Genomic DNA, 6,675 nt, shown 5'->3' with positions numbered 1-6,675 from the left:
TGAGTGGGCATTTGATCGCACAGTGACATCAATTTAAATTAATGTTGTTGTTTTTTTAATGAGGTTTAGACTGTAGTGTAGCACGATAAGGACAATAAGAAACTATTTCAGTGTTATGGATTTCAGAGGGCACTAATCATTTAGCAATAATTTAATGTGTGCAAATAAATGTTAGAAAAAATGATTTTGCTCCTCACATTATAAAACATTTGTATACAAAGGACAAGTTGTTAAATATCCCTAGAAGCTTCTTGACACTTGATTGCAAGCCATGACCATCACACCAACAAATATTAACACATTACAGATCAATCTAAATATAGTGGCCTTTTCTTTAGACTCCATTAACACTTATTTTAATACATATATTCTATTCTGTTAATTTATTTATTGAGCACATGATTTGACAATCACGTTTACCCACTGCAGCTTTTATGAACATAACAGGTTTCTTTTTTTGTTTGTTGTTGTTAAATGATGCCCTTTTCAACCTTACCTATTTGCCCATCTTGTCATCCTACGTTGCCATGGGAACCTCCTCCTCCTCCACCTCTTCTTCCACAGCAGACAGCAGATGGCGGTATCAACACAGGTTTCTGTCCGGAACGTTCCACACTCTGATTTCCTGGGGGCGTGTGTGTGTGTGTGTGTGTGTGGGAGACTCTCCTGTCACAGACACAATGACGCAGCTATCTCTGCTTTTGGCTTGGAAACTGTCTGTATATTTAGCACCTCATTTAAAATTAGAGCTCAGCACATGGGGAATAAATTTAGCCGGCAGTTTAAATAGATATCTGCTGAGTCATGCAAAATTAGACTCGGCACACTGTACTGTATGGCCATGAAGACCACGCAGATGTAAGAGTAGAACTTTCTGACCAAGCTTTTAATTTGTCGCATGTTCAGAACCGATCCTCGTTTCTCGTACATCTGTCAAAAGGTCACGGCCTGTCACATGTCTCTCCACGGTGAAGAATGCCAACACGCTTGAGCGTTTTTGTGGCAAACCGATTAGTTCTCGCTTGCTTGCATTGACATGGGCCACATAATGAAATGGATTGTGTGCAGATAATATGCATAACAGCTGATACTTGATACAGTTAGAACTGTTTACACTCCACAATGGAGACACAAGGAGCAAATTTGCCACAGCAGAAAAAGTTTGATCGCATCTGTGCACAACGTTGCGCATGAGAGTGTAAACAGAAGAAAAAAAACCTTTAAATGAGGAGGATTTTCTTTCTGAGGGGTAAAACTATGTCTCTCAGATGTTTGTTTTATATATATATTTTTATTAATATTGTTGGCAAACGGCTTAAAATAGCGGCGTTGAATAACAGATGGCATTAATATTTCTTTTATAAATATCAATGAGGAGTAAATCCTGTGCTTTCTGCGTATGGGAATATAGAATAGAATAAAGAGACTGGAATAGATATAGTAGCACTGTATCATGTTTGCATGGGTAATGGAACCTCGTCAAAAGAAAAGGAAAAAAAAAACACACACAGTACAAACTTAAACTAAATGTTTGTGACAGGAAATAATCCCTTTGCTTCTGCCCACAAAATGAATACATAATGAATGACCGATGACAGTGAGGCACACGTGGCACAGGCTGACCTGCATTTCTAAAAATGACAACTGGGTCACGATTTGTCAAATATGGCAGAGATACACCACCTTACAGCAACATAAAAGTATCAGGCCAATACATAAAACAAAAAAACGGCTTGATAATTGATACTTGTACAACAAAAGTAACAAATACAGAGTTCAGTCATTTCAGTATTATTTTATGTGAGCCAGGTGTGAAGCAGGACAGAGCCGCGAGCTCTCAGCCTCAGTAGATTAAATGTTAATCCGAGCGAATCAACTGGTTAATTCCAAGGTCATCAGAAAGTGGGAGGGACCCGGTTCTCCGCCAGTGCTGGCTAACACGGAGCGAATGTTTGATTTATCTGCACGGCCTTCAGAATGTACACTTCAACTGGATCGCGTCATGCTTCATGTACTATATTTGACGACTGTATTTTATCGTTTTACAGACTTTATGTGGTCGTGTGGTTTGTACGCGCCATAACATACAAAGCACTATAATATAGTCTATATTATCTATTTATGTGTTTAACACAAAATTGTTTTTACTTTTTTAATTAAACATGTGTTTCCCTCTAGTACATATGCTCTGCCACAGGCAGTTAAAAAAAAATATGTTTTCCTGATACAAGTGACCACAAGCCACTGTAATTGTTCCTTGAATTCAGATGAAAACCGGTCCAGAAACCATTATCTATACTACAAACACAAGGTTGGGAATCATGGAAATGCTATGAAAATGCTGCCTGTTAACCTCACTTTAAAAACAAGTATTTGAAAAATGCCAAACAATTATTGAAGCATCCGTAAAGGTCATGCAGTAATCTGTCTTCAGCAAGCCTGATTCCTGAGCCCTTAGTTTTTTTTGTCATTTACACCACTGGTGACGGAGGAGTAGCTCGGACTCAGGCTGCAAATATGTGTGGCTAACCTGCAGCGCATTCCTCAGCTGTCACATTACAGCATGGGTTATACTGGGTGTGGTGAAGAGCAGCACAGCTCTTTCGCTCGGCGTCTTTACTGCTAGGCCTGAAGCGGACGAGAGAAAGGACACAAGCTGTGAGGGTGAGACACACACACAGAGAGAGACAGAGGTTGTTTGTTAGCACGGACGGGTCTGGGAGTGTGTGTGTGTATCTGGGTTTGCGCGTGTTGCATGTGCATGCATGTCCTTTCCCCCACTTGTACGATTCGAGGTTTGCTGGTAGGTAACCACCTCTCCTTCAGGCGAAATTGGAGTCGGCTAACGCGGGAGGACGTAATGCAACGTGACAGTTAGGCCGGTCTGCCCAACTGTCTTTGCACACACAGTCTAAAGCGCCCGGGCAACTACAGCTCGAGCATCTCTCAAGATAACACAGCAAGAGGAGAATCCTCTGCGAGCCTGGTCAACCGCGATCACTTCTCCTCTCGTGACGTACAAAATTGCATTCGTGAAACGACTGTCATGTGCAATCGCTGACACTGTCGTGCTGAAAATGTACACTTAAAAAGAGCTGAACCATGAACAATGTCATTACTGTGTATGTGTGTGGCCTGAACTCCACAGCTCCACATCAGCCCCCTGTGAGCTGTTGTTCTACAAACTAAGAAAATTAGGATTAAAAGATAGATTGTTTGAAGAACAAATTATATGTAGCAGCTGCAATTGCAATTTGATTTGCAACACAGTTTCACAGATGTGTAGTCGCTTTAAAATGTTCGTATCACCACGTGACTGCGCGTGTTTCCTATTGCGAGGATGAGAACACGGAGATATTGTTCCCTGAATGTATGCATGCACTGCTTGACATTGTGATTTTGACATTTGAAGATGTGCATGAAACGTCATTCTGATTTTCTCGCTCTCATTCTCTCTGCCTGTAACGTTCTCCTGGTTCTTCTCTCCCTCCTTGTACAACCTGTGCAGGCTTGTGAAAGAAAGTGTGATGCACTGTATGACAGCAGCAGCAGTGGATAAGGGTCAGAGAGCGGCAGGTGGGCGACCAGGGCCCAGCGGGGATCATCTTTCCTCCTCATCTGCAGCACACCAGCCTGCTACAGTAAGACGGTACGCTGTGATTTACACTCTCTTACCGTCTCATTTTGTGTCTCCTTGAATTCAGACAGGCAGAAAAAAACACACCCGTGTCTTCCAGAGCAGCAGTGAGGGCAGGCCCTTTGTCACAGACAACCAGTTTGTTCTTGTTCCGCTGTGTTTTACAGTACAGGCTTACATAAGCAAACATCCTAGGAGCAGCTGTTTTCAAAATGGACGCCAGGACGCATTCTTTTCCACAATCACACACACACGCAGCGCACGTTGGCATGCTGCCTCGCGACGCTCACATACTGTATGCTGTGCACAAAAGCAAACACACGCATCCTCCTCTCTGACAACGTCGAAAATCATCACGTCAGTGTGTGATCAAGGCGTCACCGGAGGATGTCCCCTTGCCCTTGGTGCCTGTCTGGGCTACGCGGCTCTGAAGAGGGCCACAGATGGGGACTGAAGAGGAGGGAAAACAGAGACGAGGGAGTGAGGAAGGACTAAGGCAGAAAGGGAAAAAGGAATGTGGGAGACAACATGGGAAATGGAAGTGGAAAGAGTGAGACAGAGAGGCTTTTCAGAGGAAAAGGGAGTGAGGAGAAACACATGCAAGGACAAGACTGAAATATAAGCGGTTGCATTGAAATGTTGGAGAGACGGGAGACATAAGAGGAGTATGTGTGAGAGCAAATCTCCCTGGAACTACACCAGCCATTTTCCTCACTTCCTCCACTTATGTGTTTGATCACAGTCCATTTGGCTGTCCTGCTGCACACCCAAACACCCACTACTACACCCACACAACCTGGTGGTGGTGGTGGTGGTGGTGGCATTCTTCCCATCATTCTCCTCTGCCCCCATTCTTTCATTCCTTGCATTCCTCTTTCCCTGCCAGGTTTCCACTTTCCTTTCACGCTGTAAGAAAAGTTAAATACCCTTAAGATGTCACTGTTTGTGATCCGAATTCACGTGCATGTACTGTACAGAGAGTTTAAGGAGCTTTACATGTATTTCATTTTATGCCCTCAAGGACAAAATGGAGACATTTTTGAACGAGCATGAGCTGTGACAGGATGGCGAGACGTCTGAAAGGCCATGAGAGAAACTCCTACGTTTTTCCACAAAAGTTCACAAAATGTCCTCGATCAAGGTTGAGTCATGCTGCAGAGAGTTTTCATACGGCCATTCTAAACCCTGAATGATAAAAGAATGTGATTAAATTACAGAACTGGTTTAAATCAGATAAAACAACAACAACACTCCTCTATCTTTGAGAAGCTTTAAAAGAGCTTTATTATCAGTTGTTTTCAGTATTGTCATTATTATTGTTAGAGACACGCCGTCAATAAATACTTTATAGTGATAAAAGAACCTGTGACTCTTGTTGGTACATCATGTTCAAACTACTGAATTATTGTCTATTTATAGAAGCAGCAGGAAGCATGCCTCTGATGAGTCACTGCTACTTCCTTAAGAACTAACTTCAGGCCCAGTGCAATGAACATTCCTCTAATTACTCACACACTGCACCCGAGCCGACGACTAAAAGAGAAATGAATACTCAATTTATTGGGCAGAGAATTACAGTCACACAGTACATCTTTTTGTGTCGCGTAATGGAGAATGTTCAAGTCAATTTTTCCCTCAGGATGAGTCACGATTAGAGAAGATGTGCCACTCAGTGTCTGGGTTGTAACGTGATTGGCAGATTTACATTAACACAAGGTTCAGTCGCACTTCTGCAGAGGAACTCTTATATAGGACTTGTGTGTGGTTACTTAATCGGCTTGCTGTAATGCAAAGTCAGACAGGTTAATGACGCAGGAAACCGGGATGGAGTTCCCCTCCAGCTCAGTCTCTGGGAACATCACAGACATTGTGTGTGTGTGTGTGTGTGTGTGTGTGTACGTATGTGTTGCCTAAACACATAGATACAGTAGCACCTCCCTTCTCCATTGTAGGTACAAAACAAGGTTGTGTTGTGTATAGAAATACGAGTTCTGTCATTCCAGCTACAAACACCTTGAATGCAACCGAAGAAAACTGAGCAAACAACAGCCGATTTAACATTTTCACGTGTAAACAATTCGGATTACATAGGTCCAAATACTGTACATATTAGTCGGGTTATCTAGAGACTCTTTAATTGACCACAGGTGTGAATGTGAATGTCAGTGAATGGCGTCTCCTGTTTTTCAGTCTGTGATTGGCTGGCGACCAATCCAGAGAGTTCCTGCCTTTTCATCAATGTCTTAAAGGATAAGCGGGATGGATGATGGATGGATGTATTCTATAAATATTATCATACTCTTCAGTAGGGCCGCATGCTGTTGGGGGGAAAATAGTGCAATGTTTCTAACATATTGTCATTTTTCTTTGCGTTCTTTATTGGGGAGCGATTTCACAGGCAACAACACAACGGAGCAACAAACTTCCTGTCACAACTGAACAAGGACTTGGACCCATTTGCACGACTCTGGAGACTACGGAGCCTCTAAAGGGACATGGTGAAAAAATATAAAAGTAAAATGTGCACAATATACTTTCTGGTGCTCACGAGATACTTTCTCATGCACACCAGAAAGTATCTCGTGCGCACTGGGAGCAAGTCTTCACAGTCATGTTGTGTCTGAAAGACATTTTCACACAGAAACACAAACCGAAATGCAGTGGATGATCTCCCAGACACGAGATCCTTTGTGGTGCTCACAAGTATCTCATGCGCACCAGAAAGTATCTTCATGAGAAACATTTCATTTTTGTTTTTTTCCCCCGTGTCCCTTTAGGGGCTCCGTAGGAGACAAAGTAAAAAATAAACAGTCTTTTATTTTAAAAATGCGACAAAATTACACTCTTTCGAGGGAAAAACTACGAGCAAAACTAGAGCTTGAGCAAATAGAAGTACAAAACCTGACAAGACGATGGCACTGGGGTTACACTGGTCAACAAGACAAGACGAACTGAGAGGCAGACCATATACAGTATACACACATGGTAATGGGGAACAGGGGGAAACATTTAGGAAAACACAAGGGGGAGTTACCTGA

At 42.6% G+C, this 6,675-nt stretch overlaps 1 long non-coding RNA gene across 2 annotated transcripts; it reads left to right on the top strand.

The window, feature by feature from the left end:
- Nucleotides 1-660: 660 nt before the first annotated feature.
- LOC122760384 lies at nt 661-4,999 on the top strand. Of its 2 annotated transcripts, XR_006358369.1 has the most exons (3): nt 661-2,664; nt 3,509-3,649; nt 4,659-4,999. It is a non-coding gene; the product is annotated as an uncharacterized LOC122760384 (long non-coding RNA). The 2 variants fall into 2 exon arrangements; XR_006358368.1 differs by having other exon boundaries at nt 661-3,649.
- Nucleotides 5,000-6,675: the final 1,676 nt, after the last annotated feature.

The sequence above is a fragment of the Solea senegalensis genome, unplaced genomic scaffold (assembly GCF_019176455.1).
Source record: "Solea senegalensis isolate Sse05_10M unplaced genomic scaffold, IFAPA_SoseM_1 scf7180000013529, whole genome shotgun sequence".
Taxonomy (NCBI): Eukaryota; Metazoa; Chordata; class Actinopteri; order Pleuronectiformes; family Soleidae; genus Solea; species Solea senegalensis.
The sequence above is the reverse complement of the archived record's forward strand: the minus strand, read 5'-3'. Positions and strand labels throughout refer to the sequence as shown.